At 35.1% G+C, this 22,579-nt stretch overlaps 1 long non-coding RNA gene across 1 annotated transcript in view; it reads right to left on the bottom strand.

The window, feature by feature from the left end:
* The window catches only part of LOC125173207 (uncharacterized), a 58,215-nt gene that overhangs the window by 2,161 nt on the left and 33,475 nt on the right, over positions 1 to 22,579 (bottom strand). The window contains exons 3-4 of the long non-coding RNA XR_007154963.1: positions 18,980 to 19,156; positions 12,887 to 13,001 (exon numbers count right to left, since the gene is read on the bottom strand). This is a non-coding gene — a long non-coding RNA (uncharacterized LOC125173207). The remainder of the gene's footprint in view (positions 1 to 12,886; positions 13,002 to 18,979; positions 19,157 to 22,579) is intronic.

Genomic DNA, 22,579 nt, shown 5'->3' with positions numbered 1-22,579 from the left:
AAAGACATCATACACCGTTCACCATGAAAAAAAAAAAGCATGAAAAAGTGTCTTTTTTTTTGGTTTCCTTCTTTTTTTCACACAAAAAATAATAATATTTTATTATGCATTCTGCATCTTTTAAATGAGCATTGTACTCTGAGGAGGAAAGCAATGTGTTTTATTTTAACTAACACATGACATAAAATTTCCAGTTGAGTCATGGAAAGAGTGAAAAAAAAAAAAAAAAGAGAAAAATGAGCCAGACAGTGAGACAGTGCTGAATGCACAGATAATAAGGAAATGGTTTCCTTGGCAACAACAGCACTTCGGAAGGTTTCAGACAAGAGTACAACTGGGTACAAAGTATCTGATAAAAATTTATTGCAAGAGAAGGAAATTGTGCAAATTTAACAGTACCAGAATATGCACTGTAAATCTGAATGTGATTGCTGAAAATTTATATAGATAGATAGATAGATGATAGATAGATAGAGATAGAGATATAATTTTTCTAATTGATTTTATTTTCTCTTTTTTTGGTGTAAAGTATCATTTGGGATGAAGTAGCCCTCCCAAAGGCCCCATTAATATAACAAAGAAATTTTAAAGTAATAAAAGGATATTTATGCTTGGAAGAATCAAAATCCATTGACAAAAACATCAAAGTATATCTCCAAAAAAGAAAAAAAAATCAGACACCTGTTGTGGGACTCCTAATATCTCCTTTAAACTCCATTTCTTCAGAGAAGGATAATAGTCTTAATTTCCAACCATCAAGAATAAGAATTATTTTGGGTCATTTTCCAGTTCTGTACACTTAAAAATAATTTATGCTTAGCATTTAGTTTTCAAAGCTAAATTGGGAGTACAGGTCATCATGATATTAATCTATTGTATAAACTTTGGATAAACAGAGTCAACTGGTCATTCTGATGGGTATATTCTATTACATATAATAATGACAACTTAGTATTTCATCTTCTTAGGCACTGTCCTGCATCTTGCATCCTTCAGGGATATAAAGAATAAAGGCTATTGGATCTCTAAAATTGCCAATTCTCAGGGATGCCTGGGTGGCTCAGTTGGTTAAGCGTCTGACTTCTGCTCAGGTACATGATCTCACAGTTCATGAGTTTAAGCCCCGTGTCAGGCTCTGTGCTGACAGCTCAGAGCCTGAAGCCTGCTTCAGTTTGTGTCAGCCTCTCTCTCTGCTCTCACCTGCTCACACTCTGTCTCTCTCTCTCCCTCTCAAAAGTAAAAACAAACATTGAAACAATAATAAATTAATTAATAAAATAAAATATTGCCAATTCTGGGGGGAAAAATTCAAATGTCTGAAGCTAAAATGTGTCAACATTGTAAAAATCCTATTTAATATGCCTACTTGTGCACAAAATAATGTTTTTTATTATAACATAATTTTATAAAGATGATTCTGTATTCTAAGATGTATTTGATTGGCATCAATATGTAAGGAAGCTGCACTATTCAATTCTCCTGACTAACTTATATACTAGAGATAATCATAGAAAGTAGTGAGTGAGCTTTAGTTCATTTGTATCTGTGATTACCACTTAAGTTTTTTGAGAACTCAGCATGCCTAAGATGCTAACTCCTAAGGTAGTAAGAAAAGTGGTATTTCTACAAGGAAATTGAAAATAAAGGAACTATTTTAGCTTTTTAATGTTCCAGGTACACTTGGAGACTTGCTGAAAAAATGTAGAAAGGCAGAAAGCAATTCTATTTATTAATTTTGTCCTTAATTACAGCTAATATTAAGAAATTTAAATAAAAGAAATATATGCCTATGCTTAATTTTTAATTTTAGTTCTCTAGAAAAATATTCCTGGTCAAAATTTTAGCAAAGAGTCTGTTTTTGACTAATGTAAATGATTCATTTATCTCTAACAATGATGGGCAATTTCTAATAAGTAGAAAGCGGGAAATAAAATTGAAATGTTCTATACAACAGTATATGGATACCCACATTTTTTTTCATTCACTTCTATTTCTGGTAAATTGTATTTAAAATATCATTGTTAAAAGGAGTTTCTAATTCTACCTCTTTTGTAATATATATTGGCAGAGAGAATGTCCTTGCCTTTAGTTCTGAACTTTTAAGATTAATTTTTTAGTTTATTTAAATTCTCATGTTAAAGGACTATTATTTTGAGACTGAAAAGTCCTGTACTTGGGTAGAATACAAACTTTTCTTTTCCTTTTATGAGATTGGTACAGTGCACAAATCATTATTACCCATGCTAATTGACTTACCATTGACAATTTGATGATTTTTATGGAGATAATTTCTAATGTGCACATTTCTAGTAATTTTCAGCATGATATCAATTTCATTTTATTGGAGATTTATTAAAAAAAACTTTATAGAGAGCCTACTATAGCCTTAATATTTGAATGGATACTAAGAATCTGAAAATGAAGACTAGAGCAAGGACTTTGCTCTAAAACAAATTACACACTCCCTAGGGGGAAAGATATGACTGTCAAATTACTTTCACATACTCTATTTGGCCACATCTCTGGGCCTAGATACAAGTTAATAGTGTATCTAGTCATCAAGTTCTATCTGAAATGCCACTAACTCTATACCTGCACTGATTTCACCCTGCTAGATACAGACTCTTGCACTGTAGTTTCTTCCCCCATAGGATTATTCATGAATTGAATACCCTCAGCTCTTAGTTGTACATTGTTTTCACAGTTATAAGATCAGGAAAGGATTCCCATCATGGAGATACACTAAAGTATATATAGGCAGGAGTGAAGCCGGAAGGGTCATCAAAAAGCATTTAAGAATGAAGAATCTTGCAGAGTGGATGGGAGGGGCCTATACCAAGTGGGGATTATAGGATGACTAACATTAGCCATGATTTGAAGGATGGGTAAGTGAGACAGAGAAGTAAAGTCATATGCTGATGAAACCTGTGTGAAGATGGTGACTGTGATGGCACAAGAGAAGTGATGGAATTAAAAAATAAATGAAAACTTAGAGAACTATCTGGCCTTGATGAAAGAGTGGATGTTAAGGGAGAAAGACAAATCTAGAGCCAGGATAGAATCAGGAAATAAGAATGCAGTACAAACCAGTGAGAGATGTTCTGGGTTCAAGTTTTAATCATCCTACTAATTGGTGGATTTTTAGTAATTTTTTTTTAACATTTCTTAGCCTCAGTGTTTTAATTGCAAAAGATAAAAATAATACTTCATCCAGTAATAACCAAGACTAAACAAAGTGATACAATATAAATTCCTTAATCTGGTGTCTGGCAGGTAGGGAGAATTGAATAGCTATTACTATATACGTTAATATTAATCTGTTATTACATTAATAATAATAACATATTAACTTATAATTTAATCAAATTGATAAAATTATTATTCTGATTTGAACCTAGGTAACCCCAGCCAAAGATGACAAGTAAAGTGGCATCTAAATGAAAACTGGTTGCAGGAAAGAAAATATTCTAAATATTTTTATTTAAATAATTATTGAGGATTGTGGAAACTAGGCCAAGGAGTTAGAACAAGGAATGAGAAGAGAGACCTTTCTGTAAATCTTTTTGAGTTGAGCTGAAAGTGGTACCTCATCTACTCCTATGATGTCCTGGGAAGCACAGACTAAAACTAAATAAAATGTTGTAAGCCAAACTGGTCTCTGCCTTTAGTTTGCTACCCCAAATCCAGGTGGTTTCTACTGAGACTAGTAACCAGCAATGTTATATAATTTGGAAATAGGGTGTATAATCCTAAAAACCAAGGGAATTTCAGAATGTATCAATAAAACATGAGATAAAAATTATAAGAAACATCCACTAGATTGAAAGCCCCATGAGGGCAGAGATTATATCGTGTTCTATTTATAGCTGCACACCCAGTGAGTCTTGTTCTGAACAAGGATATTTTGAGTGAATGAAATATTAAGAGCTAATGCAAATTTTTAAAAAATGTTTATTTATTTATTTTGAAGGACAGAGAGAGAAAGCAGGGGAGGGGCAAAGAGAGAGAGAGAGAGATGGAGAATCCCCAGCAGGACCCACGCTGTCAGTGCAGAGACTGACTCAGGGCTCAATCTCAGAAACCAAACCATATGACATTATGATTTGAGCTGAAATCAAGAGTTCAAGGCTTACCTGACTGAGCCACCCAGGTGCCCGGAGTTAATACGTATATGACTACCATTTATTATGAGCTGTCTCACGACTGCCCATTTTGTGAGAGGTGGCATCAAGAGGTGACTCTACATCTGTTTGATTTCAACATGTATTTTGTCTTTTCACATATGTGTCCGTAACTGAGTTCAATGTTTGGTGACATGCTAGTGCTTTTAGTGATGCACACCGGAGACAATGTGATTGATTAATAAGATTAGTTTTCAGGTTTTTTCACTACTAAAGTGTGTTCTTTGCTTTTCAGAAGTAACATTACAATTTTAAAATAAAAATGAAATTTTTCTACAGACCTTATATTATATAGATGTGCTAATATCATGGGTATCAAGATATAATTTGAAATATGAACCCTCTAACTGAAGGAATTTTACCCTGATTTAACTATACTTTTTCCTGAGCTCTTATTTTTATGTAATTAATTTAAAATATCTTTAGGAGATAGCTGGTGCTTTTTGACCTACATTAAATTCAGAGGTACTTTCTGTTAGTTTTCCAGATAAATAAAACTGTCTGTCTGAAATTCAGTTCTAATGAAACACTCTACTCAAGGGCTTTGTGAAAGTAACTCCATTTATGACATGTCCTTCTGGAAATTGAAAGCAACTTCTGAATGGCACAAAGCTTCAAAAATATTGTTAAGTGCTTCTTTGTCATTGTTAAATAAATATAGGTAGGCATCAGAATTTTCCAATGAACATTTAGAATTACTATATATAAGTATTAGGAATTCAATCCTAACTACACATTGGATTTAAGGGTGTCTCAAAGTTAATATAGGTAAAATAACTTATTTTATCTTTTATATCTTTGTTTTTTGAAACCAGCATATTAAAGTGGATTAATGTTAATTTTTGGAAGCAACAGAAATGTATGTTTTGGCTTCTCAGTAGGTTCTACAATTTCTTCTAAGTTTATGCTGAAAATAGGCCACATATTTTAAATGCATCAATATATAAATCTCACTTTTCTAAGGCAATAGTAGACCTTTTTATTTAGAGTCTTCGATATTAGTTTAATGACCCTTTATTTTCCATAAGCTCACTTTCAGGATCATTTTATACAGTAAAAGCCAAAATAGATATGACATGAAACCACATTTTATACTTTGGATATTCACTAACTGTTCAGGGTTTTGTTTTGTTTTGTTTTGCTTGTTTTTAAATTTTTCCTCAGTAACTCTATTCTTTAAATTATAGTAACGCACAGGGACAACTGAAATTGGAGAGCACAATTCTTTTCCTAAATGTTTTAGTATTCTTACTCATAGTTTTGTTTTACATTATTTTATTGATAAATATACTAAACCTAAGGAATAACTTATCTTTGCAATCTCATCAATTTAAAAGCTACATTTGATTTAATTAATAGGAGGAGTTTATGGGAAAAGCTTTTATCGATGGGCATTGGTTTAAGATATCTTGGCCTTTTGAGAACAATGCACTATAATAATTGGTCTAAGATCATGTTAGAGAGGGCAGGTCACTTTATATTCTCTCCCAACTAATAGAGGAGTCAGGTGAGGTTGCTTCCTGACACGGCTACTATTTCATTATTTTGGCTGATATTACTGACCTGAAGAAGCTATTTCCAGTATTACTTGGACCCAGCAGATAATGGTCACTGACAATCACAGTGTAAACACAGAAAACAAGCCAGTTTCTTTGCATCTGGACCTCAATTTACTGTTAATTTTCCATTCTTGATTACACGATGAATCACACCTATTATGTCCATTGTATTGTGATCTAAAAAAAAAGATAGGTAATTGTGGTAGAGTCAGCAGAACAAGTAATGTTCTGGATGTAGGGAAGCTGTAGTCTCCCTCAGGTTTTGAAACAGCGAGACTTTGGCCAAATCATTTTATGCAGCGATTCTCAAATTTCTTTGCATGCTGTAGTCATGGGAGCATCTTAAAACAAATCAGAATGCTAACGACTGATTCCCGTTGCTAGAATTTGATTCTTCTATAATTTATTTTTAGAAAATAAAGTATCCAGCTATAATGTTGGTACATTTGTTTTCTGGTTTTTGTTGTTGTTGTTTGTTTTTTGCAAATATGTAGTAGCACACTTAATCTAAAATTGAAAAGCCAAGAATAAATATTTAACATACCATATAAGTTTTAATAATGAAATGCACTTCCATTTTTAAGTGATTTTGAAACTGTAGATAGACATTTTCCTTAAAGACATTTTGTGTCCTCATTTTCTTCTTTAATGCAGTCTGTATAATCTAATCTAAAAATGAATAGAATCAAATCTAATCCTAAATGTGATGTTTTTAGAGGATATAGACTTCTGATTCCTTTACCTTTTCAGTTAAAAATATATTTAGAAGTGAAGATATAAACATGTTTTTTTTCAAATCATTAGTTATTATTTTAAATTATTTTAAATTATGTGAATAAGGGGCCAAATCTAGAGATTATATTAGATCCGGAAAATGGAAAAGAACAGAGGGAAACTGGCATATAAATTTTCCATATCTAACTTAATTTCTCATGCCTTCGAATCTCGGCATGTGAAGCCATATATGTCATTCTTCCCTTGATATTTCTGGCTGTACCATTTTGCCTCCCTGTATCTAGCTATGAGACTTTGCACAGGACGTGCATCTCAATCTGTCATTTTGTGGCTCCAAATTCTCTTTAATTCCTACTGAATTTGCAAAAATCATTAAAATTGATCAAAAAAGTTTGGTCAAGAATCATATTTTCACAGTTTATACCAAGAAAATTAAGTTAAAGTTGAAGATAAAGCATATAGGATTGAATTCGCATCATATGCTATTGGACTCCCATCTCCAATGTAGAAGAAAGAGCTGAACATAGACACATTCCATGTTCACCTGATAGAGAAATTAAGACCCTCTGGAGATGAAAATGTTTTTGCAGAAAAGCCTCTTGTCTATATCTTTTTGTCCCTTGCTTGTCTAGTAGTTTCATTGTATTGATTACTATCAAGCTATTTCTTAAACTCCTATTTCCACAATTGTAAATTTTTGAGACTCCAGAGTTTCAGCCTTATTTCTTCTTCAGTCCCCAAAATGATTCTCTCTTCAAAATCATAGGCTGCTTTTATGTTTAGAGTATTTCAGTGAAGTGTCCCACATATGTCAGTGCCAGGTACTATGTCACTCCTTTATCTATAGTCTTTAACAGAAAAATGTCATACTTTTATATCTTCTTGAGAATCTACCTATTTTTGATACAAATTTATTTTGTGCCACATGAACTCACTGATTTATCCCTTGACTTCACTTTGAATCCATTATTTTATTATTTTTTGTTTCATCATTTTGTATATATATTTGCTTCCTACTTCATTTTAATCAGTGTATCCTTAGATTTCCCCTTCTTATGTTGCCCACTAACAACAATATACAAAACTCTTTTGTCTATTGCTATTTGAGAATTTAGAGACTACATATTGTCTCAGAATATAAAGGGGCTTAAGGTTAAATTATCTAAATCTACATTATCTATCTATTCTAAAATTCTATATTTTATACTTTGATTCTAATGTCTTCACTTTTTTTAACTGTTCAATTCAATTAGCATTTATTAATTCTCTGCTAATTGATGACATTGCACTATGGGTTGAAAGCAAAGAACAATTAACCCTCAGGAACTTTACAGTCATGGCCCCAAATGTCAATATGCCACAAGCATCCATCAATTTAATTTGATTTAAAATTGGCTTTTGCTAGTTACTTGAATACACCAACAGTTAATGGTTCCCTTCAGTGAACTAAATGTGAATAGTTATTATCCTGTAAGTATTACTCCTGAGGTGAAAGAAAATGTGAGCTCTTATCATAGATACCCTCACCACCCTTGCCCACAACCTTCTGAAGACCTGACCCTTCACATATTTGAAAGATATTTTACCATCCTTTCTAGTAGATAAGAACTTAAATTTAATTACAGTAAGTCCAAAATTATAGCTTTTGGGAAAGAGTCACATACTAAATCCAGGTTTATAGATAACCATAAAATTGAAAAAGTTGGTACTTAGACCAAAGTTAGAACTGACTTTTAATACCAAGTTATTGAGCAGCCCATTTAGATTAAGGGGAAAAGCAAAACATTTCACTCATGGATTGCTATCTCCTTTTGAAGGTTGGCAGCTTATTATTATTTTTTTGGTCTGTTTTTTGAAAGCTGTTATAAAATAACTTCATTATAAAATGTGTTAACATGTGTAGCTGGCCAAGATAATAAAAATTCTTAAATGCAACTCAGAGTCAGTTTTCAAATGCACTATCCTAATCTAATATATAGGATTTAAATAACATAAGTAAAATGTGGTCAGCTAAAATTTCTATTGTTTTCCATCATGTGAAATGTGCACATCGCAATAATGCCTATTTTGTTCTTATTTATGTTATTGCAATTTTATTTTGAATAGGCTTTATTTCTGAGGTGTGAATTCTTTCACTTTCACATGGATATTAATATTCTGTGGGAAACAAACAAGTAGGCAAATCTTAAAACACACTTTACAGTGAACTAAAATTCTGTAGGATAAATCATTTTCCAGAAGAGAAAATAAGGGGGATTATTGAACTTTCCATCAAATAGCTCATTTAAAAATGTTCTATCTTCTGGACCTAGTCTCTTTGAAAACTGCATCTTCTTTTCATTGTTCTTCTACTTTTCTTTCTATTGTCACTTTTTTCACCTTCATCTAAATCATCATCATAGTCAACACGAATTGTGCTACTTATCATGTGCTGGACACTGTTCTCAATAATTTCATGTATAATCTGATTTACCATTCGTATCTCCACAAGGTGGATACTATTATTACTTTCCTTTGCACAGATTGGAAAAGTGAAATATGTAGAGATTTACAGTTTTTCTTCCCATATCTCTATTTCCCGAAAGCCCTTGTCATCTTAGAATAGATGAATTTTGCTCAAGCTTTTCTTGAACACAAAAATTAACTTAGAATTTGAAATGCAAAGTTGTTAATAGGATATGAACACAATTTATGCAACCCTCCCTCCTTACTATTCAAGTATGAATCTGGTCCTCATCTGAGGAAGTTCAAGAACTCAGTATTTCAGAAAATGATCAGACCAGACCCTCTCTGGCATAAAAATTCGTTCATGCTAATCAAATATATAAAAAATATCTCTGATACATCTAAGTGTCAATGTATTAATTTTCAATGAGAAATTTAATTTCCTGAGGTACAGTGATATTTGCACAGACTAAAGATGAGGGCTAGGCTAGTCTCATCCTTGAATAGCAAGGAAGGAGGGATGTATAAGTTATATCCGTATCTTATTAACACTAACACCCCTTTTCAGTCTCCCCCGAGACACATTCTAGGCACCCAGCTGCCCTTTTATTAAAGAATTTACTATTTATAATCTCCTCTGGCCCCAGCCTACTTTCCATGTCTATTCGCAGATTACTTAAAATACATCTATGCCATCATCCCAGTTAACTAACACCCTCAAAGTTATATTTCTTTTTCCTTTGTCTCCTTTCTTCCTTACGTCTCTTTTCCCTTCATGGTAAGACTTACTTTCTATTTTTCTGTAACTGCTGTAACATCCTTTGATTTCCACTCCTAATGTTATCACTCTGGTAAGAAACATCACTATGTCCTCCCTAGAAAGTTGTAATAGTCCCTGAATTAGAGTATCCAATAAATTGTCTCCTTTACCAGAAGATTCATTTTCTTAAAGTATAGCTCAAATAATATTATTCATTTTCACAGGGTCACCCATTGTCTACTGAATTAATGAATAAAATTTTTTAAAAACCATACTTGAACATTGAAGAACATTCAATACTTCACTAATCTCCTTAATATATCCCTCATGGCTCTCTTAAATAACTCTACACTTTTTTTAAATTTTCTCATTCCTATCTTTTTCCTAGAATAATTTCCCTTCCAATCTCTTGCCTACTAAAATTTCTATCACTCTACAAGGCTATTTATTTTTACTTATTTATTTTTATTCTATTTTGGAGAGAGAGAGAGAGAGAGAGAGAGTGTGCAAGCAGGGAAGAGGGGCACAAGGAGACAGGCTCCATGCTCAGCAAGGAGCCCAATGCAGGGCTCAATCCCACAACCCTGGAATCATGATCTAAGCCAAAATCAAGAGTCGGTTGCTCAAACGACTGAGCCATCCAGGCATCCATAGAAGGCCATTTAAACATCACCTCCTCGGGGCGCCTGGGTGGCGCAGTCGGTTAAGCATCCGACTTCAGCCAGGTCACGATCTCGCGGTCCGTGAGTTCGAGCCCCGCGTCAGGCTCTGGGCTGATGGCTCGGAGCCTGGAGCCTGTTTCCGATTCTGTGTCTCCCTCTCTCTCTCTGCCTCTCCCCCGTTCATGCTCTGTCTCTCTCTGTCCCAAAAATAAATAAACGTTGGAAAAAAAAAAAATTAAACATCACCTCCTCAATACAGTCTTCCAGAGCTTCAGTACATAGATATCATTTATCCCTCTGACTTCTCAGAGGACTACATTTTCACTTTCCTCATAACACAATTTTTCTTTCTTATGTTAGAAATACTTTATAATCATATGTTTCCAAGAGCCCATTAGACCATAACTTCTAAAGATCAAAGACTATGTCTTACTCACTTTTGTTTACCTATAATATCAGCTTGTCCCATTAAAAATTTTTTTAATGTTTTTAATTTATTTTTGACAGAGAGAGAGAGACAGAGACAGAGCATGAGTGGGGGAGGGGCAGAGAGAGAGGGAGACACAGAATCCGAAGCAGGCTCCAGGCTCTGAGCTATCAGCACAGAGCCTGATGTGGGGCTTGAACCCACGAACTGCAAGATCATGACCTGAGCCAAAGTCAGATACTCAACCAACTGAGCCACCCAGGTGCCCCCATTTTAAATTATATAGATCAAAATGAAGCCTTTGGAACCCTTGCTTTTAGTTTTATTTCATCCTGAAACTTTACTTCTCTGACATTTCCCCCCCAAAGATTTCTGTTTCAGCATAATTTCCCATTAAGTGAACAGTTTCAACTTGTATATGAAAAGTTGTAGGCAGCAGTTTGTATCCAGACAGGATTTAATTGTCTTCAATAATATTTGAGTCTAATAGAGTCATCTTTATTAGATGGTTGCTGTAAGAAATGCAGTTTAAATAGAAAATTAATGATTTATTTAATTATATACGGTTGAAGAGTATTATCAGTAATGGTTCTTCTCAGTTTTCCCTTGAAACACCCAATGTATCTCAATGTTCAAATAATTTCAAAATTAAATTTAGTTACCCTTTCATTCAGACACCATGGGCTCTTTGGAGTGGTTTTTGTTTATTGATTGTTTTGTTGGGTTTTTGGAGTTTTTTTAAGGTGTTCAGTGTAATGGATGTCCTTTATAGTTCTCCAAGTTAGTATTTGGTAAGGGAACATTGCTGAGAAGACAGCATATGTGAGGAATTGAGATGTGCCAGGTATGGCATTGGGCATTTAATGCTTATGGTTTATGCTCAGATATAGTGTAGTTTCGTCAATGAACTCAGAAAAGCAGACTGGATATTTGGCATATTCCTTTCCAATCTGTTTCAGAGTATTTTATTTATGATATGGACAATCTTTGATTTTTTTTTTTTTGTTAAAGAGATGAAATCTCACTGTACACAAACAGAGGGAATTATAACATGTTGGCTAATTTAAAAAGATGTCAAACTAATAAGAGCACCCTTTATTACAAGCACATATGGAAAAAATCTTCTTGAAAATGTAATTTCTTACCATTTTCTTAAACCAATGAGATATTTCCTCCTAAAAGAATCTTGATTATATGTGCTGAAACCCTTTAGGACTGCTTCTATATGATATACTTTATTAGGCTAAGTGTTTTCTCTTTATACCTACTAAAATAAAATTGGGGGCTTATATTATACTTTGTTTTCTCCACTTTTTGAAAAGGTAGTTTAAACAGTAAAGCCATGTCCAGTTTTGTTGATATTGTTTTTCAGCTTTCTTTTAACTTAATCAGACATAGAATTCATACGTTTCTCTCTCCCTGTCTCTCTCTCTCTCTCTCTCTCTCTCTCTCTCTCTTTATCCTTCTCTCTCTCTCTCTCTCTCTCTCTCTCTCTCTCTCTCTCTCTCTCTTTAGGTTTAGGTTTAGGACCTCAAATTAAAATTGTAAAGTACTGCTGAAAGTCAAGATAAATTAGAAAATGACATTAAGTCTCATAGTATCTGGACACTTGCCTCTTTTTCTTGCTTTACTTGACTATAAGGTAAGCAGTGCACATTAATTTAGATAGATAGATAGATAGATAGATAGATAGATAGATAGATAGATATAGATGTAGATATAGTTATAGATATAGATATAGATATAGATATAGATAGTACTATAGTCCAGTGAAAAGACATGGGCCAGAAATCAAGAAACTGTCTCCACTTTTATCTCTGGCATAACTAGGTGTATGAGCTAACACACATCATTTCCTCCATGGTAAAATATGTACTCTAATTTACTTGCTTTAAATTTTTATGAGGTTAAACTAAGATATTGGATCCAAAACTATTTTGTTTTAAATAAGCCTGTGTACTGTGCAAATTCAGGTGGAGGTAGCAAGTTGTATTATAAAGTATAAGAGAAAAAAAAAGTAAATTAGTTGAGAAGGAGTAAATAGAACAAAAGCATCTCCAATAAATAATTATCTTCTCAATTAAGTTTGCAGTATGATATTTCTAAATAAACCTTACCTATACCTAGTCTCTTTTGGAGGTGAATGAATACTGATTGCAGCATGTAATTACTGATGATGATACTGATGACGAATGGAGCATATAGTTGACACTCATGTAAGGGCTGGAATATCTAACAGGATGATGGAGACAAAGTAAATATTCTGAATATCTAGGAGGTCCTTCTAGTTCTGAAAACATACCCTAAAATTTTTGAAGTTTATTTTTCTTTAAGCTCAGGCTCTTACAGAGCCTAGAAAAATATTATTAAAAATGTAAAGTCATAATAGCAAATAAAGAGATTATAAAAATTATGTTCAATGGAAAATTCCAAACAATATATAGCTATATTATAGTATGTATCTCAAGTTAATTTCCCTAATCTTTTAAAATATTTCTAAAACAAGGAGTGACTTCTTCTCATTCTTTTTTAAAAAAAATTTTAATGTTTATTTATTTTGAGAGAGACAGACAGACAGAGCACGAGCCAGGGAGGGGCAGAGAGAGAGGGAGACACAGAATCCGAAGCAGACTCCAGGCTCTGAGCTGTCAGCACAGAGCTTTACATACATACTTTACATAATATCTAAAAATCATCTTTAAAAAATGAATTGCTGAGTTGTACTTGTTCTGTGGTATTTTACACTTGATCCCTTTGAAGCAGGGATCCCCAAGTCTCCTTTATATCCACATATTGCCAAAGACTGTTTTTTGGTGCTTTTCCAGATATTGCATGTACCTTTCAGTTTTAAATTTTATTTTGAAAATGTGTGTTTGCTAAATTATAGAATGTCTAAGGAGGCATTTAAATTCAAACTACTGTATTGGGATATTTGGAGCAAAATTATAATTGTATTTTTTATGCTGTCTTTTCCTTTGGCATCTCAGGAAAATCCGTGTCTGATGCAGTCTACATACTGCAAGAAAGAATAATATGTCTTCTCAGTAATTTATCACTTTCTGTATGATGGAAAGCCTCATTTTCTAAAAGAAATATCAGAAAAGTGAAGGAAAGCACTTTGTGCATTATTATATCATTTTATCTAGAACAAAAAGAATGGTTTAATACTTCCTGTAATTCCACTTTTTCCTTCTGCATACAAAGTAAGTAACACGAGTTCAAGATTAACAGATCCTAATTGAAATGCTAAAATACAAATATACAGTGTAATTATCCAGTTTGAAGTTTAACATTTTTGAAGATATTTCAATGTGAAAAAATCTGTTCAGAGACTTCTTAACACATGTCATATTATAGAAAGAAATGAGCACTGATTTTTCTAGATATTTTCAGTGCCTAACAAAATATGGTATTTTATCTTGACATTGTAACCAAGCACCATATTTTTTAACAGATGCCATTTCTCTTCTGATTACTGTATCCCATTATGAATTACCTCAGTTGGGAAGAGGAGGGGGAAAGTTTTTCATCAAAAAATATATCTATGCACCTGAAATACACTATGTTCTGAAGATAATGTACACATACAATAATCCATCTTTGCCAAATTGAAAAATCATCAAACCTTTAGAGCAGAAATACTGAGGTCTTGGGAGACACCATAAAACCATTAGAGTGGTATATTTGTACTTGGAAAGATAGTATTCTTCTACCCCAATAAAACCTTTTCATATCTCCAAACAATAATGGCAGCAATGTAAATTGAATTATCTATAAAATATTATGTTTTTATTATAGCATTGCTAAAAAGATTTTCCAGGCTACAACGTTGTTTGAAAGTGCTATTATGCCGTACGTACCAAGGCTTCTAATTAGACTTGTCAATCATTGATTGATTATCACTATAAGATGAAAGAGTAACTGCATCTCAACAATTATATTATCTTAAGGGTACACAATGCAATGTTCTGCTCTCGGCTGTTAGCAAGATTTCACTGAGTGAAGGTCTGTTCTATCACCACAGGCTGTTCAAAGGCCCTTCTGAGCACCCAAATGGCACATTAAGCTCTAGAAATATTGCCGCTCAAAAGAAAATGCCTACTAGAGTGAAATTGACTAAATTTTAATTGATGAATAAGAAATCACATGGCATTCTAGTTTCACATTCTGTAATTTTAGAAAATATGGTCCATAGAAACATGCAAAATTTCCCTAAGTGTTTCCATACTTCATATGGTTCCCTTCTCATCCCTCCTCACTTCTCTCTCCCTGTTGACTCTGTTTTTCCACATGTAAATACTTCCACTTCTGTGAGGAGATACATGTGTTTCATATACTGAACTTTGCTTTTTGGCTTTTTAGAATTTTAAAATATGCAGTGGATATTTATATTTCTAAATATATTCTAACAACATAAATATTCTTTTTTCTCCTTTTCCTAAAGATGAAATATTGTCAAATCAATAATTATTTAATAATGACTCAAGATTAATTATTAAATATTGTTTTTCATCCCAAAACATACTCTTTGGGGATTATAAACTTTCTAGTAGCATTGTTGTAGGTGTATCTTTCAAATTCCAAAGTCAAGAATATGGTTTAGGAGAAGTATGTGATTTTGGGACTCCTATAAGTGCTGTAGTTGCAAATATTTGGGGGAAAAAACAAATAACTGATTTGGAATATGGAAGAGAGTCTTTAAGTTAGAGACTTATTTTGAACTTAACTTTTTGTTTTTTATTGTATTATAGATATGTTGTTATTATTATTATTATTATTATTATTATTATTATTATTTTAGAGAGAGAGAGTGGGGGAGAGGGGCAGAGGGAGAGACAATGAGAATCCCAAGCAGGCTCCATGCTCAGCATGAAGGCTCATGTGGGGCTTGATCCCACAACCCTGAGATCATGACCTGAGCTAAAATCAACAGTCAGACACTCAGTTGACTGAGCTCCCCAAGCTCCCCTAACCTTTTTTTTTTCAGCTTTTCCAATAAGGAATATTGGATGACATCCTAGTTACTACTGCTGTGAAACAAACCACTCAAAACTGATTATCAGTAGAGTAGAAAATAACACTATTTTATTACACCTCAGGATTCTGTAAGCCAAGAAATAGGACAGAACACTGCTACACAGTGTCGGAGCTTACCTGGGAATATTTGAACAGCAGGGGACTGGAATTATCTAGAGCTTTCTTCTCAGGCCTTTCTTATACCAGGGATAGGATGACTCAAAGGATAGGCATAACTGGATCTGTCAATTGGAACACCTACAAGAAGCTTTCTATGTGGCTTGATATTCTCATAATATAATGGCTGGGTTCCAAGAAAGAATGTGATATGAATGAGCATGAGAATGTGGAAGAAGCCACATGAGTTTTCATAAACTAATCCTAGTCACATAGGACCACTTCTGCTGGGCTCTGTTACTTGAAGCAAATGCACACCTTACCCGTAATCATGGCAAGGGGACATAAAATGACCTCTCATGGAAGGAGGCTGAAGTAATTTACCATGATTTTAAAAAGCCAACAAAATTTCATCTGGCCACAAATTATTTATATTTATCACATATGAAAAATAGAATCAGGCTCTGTCAAGACTTTCAAAATGCCTAAACTCTTTATGGGACTAGGTTCAAAATTGAGCCAAGATTCTGTCATCTAAATACAGTCCAGGTATGGATGATGCTCCTCAGTGTGATCCCTCTAGTATAGTCCTTGAGTTTAGTTTTTCTTGGTCTTAAAGCTGGTGAACTAAAGAAATGTGCTATCTTGTTTCACACACCCAAGTACAATAGTAAGGTAGGCATAGGGTAACTGCAAGTGGCACTCCTACTCAGAGATGGACATGAGAAGGACAGGAAGTACACAGCAGTCACTGTCCCATAGCTTTTCTAAGATTCAGCCAGTAGGAGTTGACAATTTCTAGATTACAGCCCAGTCCTATCTCCTGGCCCATGGTTATGGAATTCTCCATGGCTATGAGCTCCCTCCGGGTTCTTGTTCTGTCCTCTGTCCTGCGAAAGACAACTCATACGTGCACCTGTGCAGCTGTTTCAACCTAAGTCCTGCCTGGAAAAATAGGGGAAGAGGGGTTCAGAGCCTTTTTTTTTTGCCCCGTCTCTGTCTCTTTCCATCTAAGCTGCTCTAATTTTTTTTTAATTTTATATGTTTCTTTTCTTGTGTGCTGATTTATCATTTACTGCATTAGACAAAAGCCACACCTACTAATTTTTCTTTCTTGTGCTCCCTGTAAAGGTGCTATGACAAAAATCCCTATGAGTCTTAGAACCCTTGGTGTTCAACAAAACAAGCCTAAGAGAGACTTTTTATACACTGACAGTGTTTATGCTGCACACCTTAAATCTTTCAGAAGTGTTACAAAGTATGTTATAGTCATCCATTGCTTAATTTTAACCTGAAACCATATTTTGCTGATGGTACCCTGGATTTGCCTTGAGGCCTTTCAGTACTTGGAAATACTCAGCTGGCGGTAGTGGGTGTGGTAGCCATAAAAATATGCCACTCAGATGTCTTGCCAGGTGACGCTCATTGACAGATAATCCCAGCTGTGACACACAGAATCTACTATGTAAGTAATAAGGCCATGTTTCCCATGGACTGCTCTCAGTGACTAAGTGTGGCAAGGGTACTAAATTAAGCATATTCCTGTAAGAGGAAATACTCTCCTAATGGGGGACTTTGGCCTGACGACTCCTTATCTGTCCAGCAGAAATTTCTTAGAACTGCACTATAGTTGGGTAATCTGCCTCTCCAATACTTTTTCTCTCTCTCCTTCACAGTGGACCGACCTGCATCACAATCAGATGTGTTTTTTTTTTCCCATCTCCTATGGCTTCCCCACTCTTTCCCCTCACAGTATTTACTTGAGTAAATCTCTTGCATATTTAATCCCTTCTTTCTGTCTGTTTCTTAGAATAACTTACACACATAATACTGAAAGTAAGAATTTCACAGTGGAGGCCAGGTAGAAAACTCTGAAACTACCCCCAACTCCTGACCTTTACGAGAGTAAATCAAAAACAGTATCATATCCTGGAATGAATAGAGTTTAAAACTAAAGACCAAAAGAATGCAAGGGTGATGGTCTTATTATATATAACCTCCATTTAATTCACCAGTATGACCACTCCAAAAACTTGATGGATTCTGAATAATGACTGTAGACTACTGAAGGCTTAACCAAGGACAGCTGCTGCGCCAGATGTGATATCATTGCATGAACAAATTAGCAAGAGTTCAGGTACTCTGCATGTGACCACTAATTTGACAACTGTATTAGTTTCAGATTAGAAAAGGCTATCAAACAGTTTGCATTCATGTCAGTTAGATAACAACATTCATTTACAGTTCGCCTCAGGACTATGTTAATATTCTTACTTTCTGCCATACTATAGTCCGAAGATAATACTTATGCCTAGACATCCCAAAGAATATTACACAGATCATTACATTGATTATGCCATACTGGTGGACAAAATGAGTAAGAGGTGGCTGGCAGCCTACAGGCCAGGTAAAGTCACATGAGCCTCAAAAGCTGAGACATAACAGCTACAGAATTCAGATACCTACCTCTTCAGTGAAATTTTGTCCTCAGAGACATGCCAGGTATTTCCTTCAAAATAAAAGATGCTTTCTTGCATCTTGTGTGCTCTACCACACAGCGTATGGTAATAAGCCCCTTAGAGTCCTGGAGACAACATCTATTACACTTAAGAATACTTCTTCACTCCATCTACAGAATAACATGGAAGACTAGCTTTTTGTGGGGCCTGCAAACAAGCATTTTTGTTACTTGTAGTGTGACCAGCTATCTCAGTGTTCCTGGCCTGGGACATGAGACTTTCAATGCTAAAACCAAGAAAGCCTTAGAGAAACCAATGTGGCTGGTCACCATAGTTGGAGTATAAAATCTGACAGACACTGTAGTGTTGGAGGCATCAGCAGTGGGAAAAATGTGGGATAAAGCTCATGGTAAGCCTGAGTGAAAGTATAAAATTTCAGACCCCTGGAAGTATGGGAAAAAGTGATGCCATTTCTGGTAGAGAATTATACCCCATCTGAGAAGCAGTTCCTGTTGTATGTGTTACTTATTAGGATAGAGATAAAATGCTTGACCTTGGAGCATAAATTGACTGTGAATTTGGAACTTCCTATTATGAGATGGATTCTATCAGACTCACCAAGTCAGAGGTGGACAGATTCAGAAGCAAAATATCCAGGCTTGGAACAAAACACAGAGGACATGAATAAGCTGCATGAGTGGGAAGTCCACATCCTCATGTCGCCCTTCATATTTGCAATAGCACCTTGCTCCAGCTTTCACTATGGCTTCTGTATGGGGGATCTTATAAGACTAACTGAAAAAGAAAAAAATCCCACTTTAGTTCATGAACAAGTTAGCTCAGTCACAGAATTTGGAGATTTTTATACCACATGTTAATGCTTACCACCATGGAAATGACAATGAAGAAACAAGACACCAAATGAGTTGGCCAGTTGACAACAGCCAACCTTCATCACCATGCACTCTAGAACTACAATGATGTAGTGCTCATGACAGGAATTGTTATGGTAGCAAAGATAAAAACTACATATAGGATCAAAAACACTGATTCCCACTTACCAAGGTAATCTAGCGACTGCTGCCTTCGAACGTCTAATTTATCAGTGATAGAAATCATTGCCTAGATGCCAATATGGCACTATTCCCTCATGGAGACAAACCATGCACTTGAAAGCAAATCAGCTGCATTAGGCCATTTTGATCCTGAAAAGGCCAATGGTTCATCATCATAGGTATATAGACTTATTATGAATATGGGTTTGCATTTCCTTCTAGAAAAGTGTGAGTTAACAACATCATTCAAATGCTTATGGGATGCCATACAGGGGAACATCTGGTCTGGGGACATACTTCATAGCAATAGAGATGCTAGAGTAGGCTTATGACCATAGGATCCACTGGCTTTGTCACATGTCACACTCTCCAGAATAGATGGATAGGTAGAATGCAGAAACAGTCTTCTAAAAACACAGTGAAAGCATAGAGTTAGAGCAAACACTTAAAAAGATGGGAGTGTACCATGGTGCATTTGACAACACTTGGGATATTTTATATCTAGAGACCAGTATGTGAAAGAGTATTTCTAAGAATAATTGGGTTTTATTCAATAATTACTTTTTATAAGTTTATTTATTTATTTTGAGAGAGAGAGAGAGCACACACAAGCAGGGGAGGGGCAGAGAGAGAGGGACAGAGAGAACCCCCATAGAGCCCGACTTGGGGCTACAACCCACAAACCATGAGATCATGACCTTAGCCGAAACCAAGAGTCAGATATTTAACCAACTAAGCCACGCAGGCACTGCAATAATTACTTTTTACTCAATGAGGACATAGATATATGCAGAATGCAGGTGATGGACTTGTGTACTTCCTGGCCTTCCTTTGTTCCATCGCAACTGTGAATGGGCATGTGTAACAACCTCAGCTTCTCAGAAATTAAGGTTTAGTCGCTAGTGGGCCACCAAAGCAGCCAAGAAAATTCTGAGAGTGAGAGTTGTTTAGGATGGGTAGTGGAGAAGGGAGAGGACTCCTCTTGATGGCTCCAAGATAGGTTACTATGGTTGGAGCTATAGTTCATCTCCCCTTCTAAGTTTACTCTCACGAAAAAGAGGTCCCAGGGAACCACAGAGAAGTGCTCCTGGAACATGTAGAGAAGTATACTGTGCACTGTAAACAGTGAACTGTGGTTGCTAAGAAAGTGCAAAACCCATATTTCCTGCTGCGGGGATTCTAATTGACAGATGACCGCCATCTGTTGGTACCAGCATTTTTGTACCACAATCTTAATTCGCAGCAACTTTGGCCTGGCTAAAATTTCTTAGAACTTCACTATAGTCTTAAGATTCTGCTTCTGCATATGCAGTCTTCTTTCCTTTCCTCTCTCCCTTATAGGTGTCATGCCTGCATGACAGTCTACTACCTCTCCCTCCCTCCCTAGGCTCCCTTCTCTTTTTCCCTCACAGCTATTTCCACCACCACCACCCCTCCCCCACCATAAATCTATTGCAGTCTAATCCTATTTTGACATCTGCTTCTTGGAGGATCTGCACTGGGGGTGAGTTCTTATATTTTGAAACCAGAAAAATCCTGATTCTCATATTTTCTCTATGTTCTACCTGAAAAACTAAGTTCTCTCTATTTCATCATTCTGTATTCTCATTTTATGATGCACAGTTTCAGAATATAATTGACTTTGAACATGTTGCCTAAAAATCTCCTTAGCTGGATCTCTCATGTCATTAGTTACTTTGTCTATTTTCCATATTACTGCAGGTGCCAGTTTTGCTTAATTCCTCATCAGTATGTAACAAGGAATCTGTTTTCCTCCAGGTTCTAATAACAGCTTCCTTACTTAATTTTAAGCCTTCCCAACAGCCTCCTCAAGGCCTATTCAAGCGTCTTCCATGACCCAGTTCCAAGGCTAACAACGTATGTTTTCAATGTTGGCTTTTGTGTTTTATTTTATTTTATTATTATTTTTATTTATTTTTTGAGAGAGAGAGAGTGCATGCGCGAGTGAACAAGGGACAGAGAGGGAGAGAAAGAGAGAGAGAATCCCACAAGGGACACAGAGAGAGGGAGACAGAGATAATCTCAAAGCAGAGCTGAGCTCACTCGATATGATGAGGGGCTCAAGCTCAACGGGAATGGGGCTGGAGCTCACCCAGTACGGGGCTCAAACTCATGAACCTATGAGACCATGACCTGAGCTGAAGTCTCATGCTTAACCGACTGAGCCACCCAGGTGCCCCTTGCTTTATATCCTCTATTTTTGAGTTTTGTTTTGCATTTCTTTTTTGTTTTATGACTTCACCCCCACTTCAAAGTACCACATTCCATTTCAATTAGTATTGAAACTAAGTATTCAAACTAAGGATATACAGCAAGTATTGTACTATGTTCATGCATTCACTCTTGCTTTTCCCTCATGTTCACAGTAAATCCAAACCCACTCAATATCAGAGAGAGTGCATAGACCTTACTGATCAATAGGAAAAGTGCCAACAAAAGAGCCCCATTTATTAAAATGTCCATAGATGATATTTATCAACTGATGACTATTTTGAAAATGTGTAACATTAATGAAAGAAAACGCGTGATGTTAACAACCTAGGGAAAATTTTCAGACTTACAAAAGTATTCATTAACCCTTCCTACACTTAAGATTCTTCTTTCTATCACTTGCTACTACTTCCCTTTCAGTACTGAAAAGCAAATGTCTTTAAAACTGGTTCTCTACTATCCAGGGACATGTTTTTTCTCTACTAATGATCTTACAGTATTTTCTGTTATGTTAACTCAAATCCAAAGTTTTCAAACTTCCCTTGTCTCTGCCTCGAAATTTGATTCTTAGCTTCCTTTTAACACCAGTCCTCTGTTTTAGAAAGTTCAGCCTTCCCTATATGCCTTCATAATGCATAAGTGAAATGGATGTTGTCTTTCTTCTCCATCACTCTAAATCTCATGTTTGCTATGACAAATGGTTAAAAACCTAACTTTTCCCAAAAGATTTTCCTAACTCACTTTCTCACACAGGTCTTTCTCTTTGAATTTCTAAGTCTCCATGATACATATGAAAGAGTATGTTTTCTAATTACATATCCTGTTAGTAAATGAGAATAAAACACACATACCTATTAATTTTAATTTATTTAAAATCTATTTCTGGATTAATAAATTAATTTTGTTTTCTTGGGCATTTTTGTACATTTGA

The sequence above is a fragment of the Prionailurus viverrinus genome, chromosome C1 (genome assembly GCF_022837055.1).
Source record: "Prionailurus viverrinus isolate Anna chromosome C1, UM_Priviv_1.0, whole genome shotgun sequence".
NCBI lineage: Eukaryota > Metazoa > Chordata > Mammalia > Carnivora > Felidae > Prionailurus > Prionailurus viverrinus.
The sequence above is the reverse complement of the archived record's forward strand: the minus strand, read 5'-3'. Positions and strand labels throughout refer to the sequence as shown.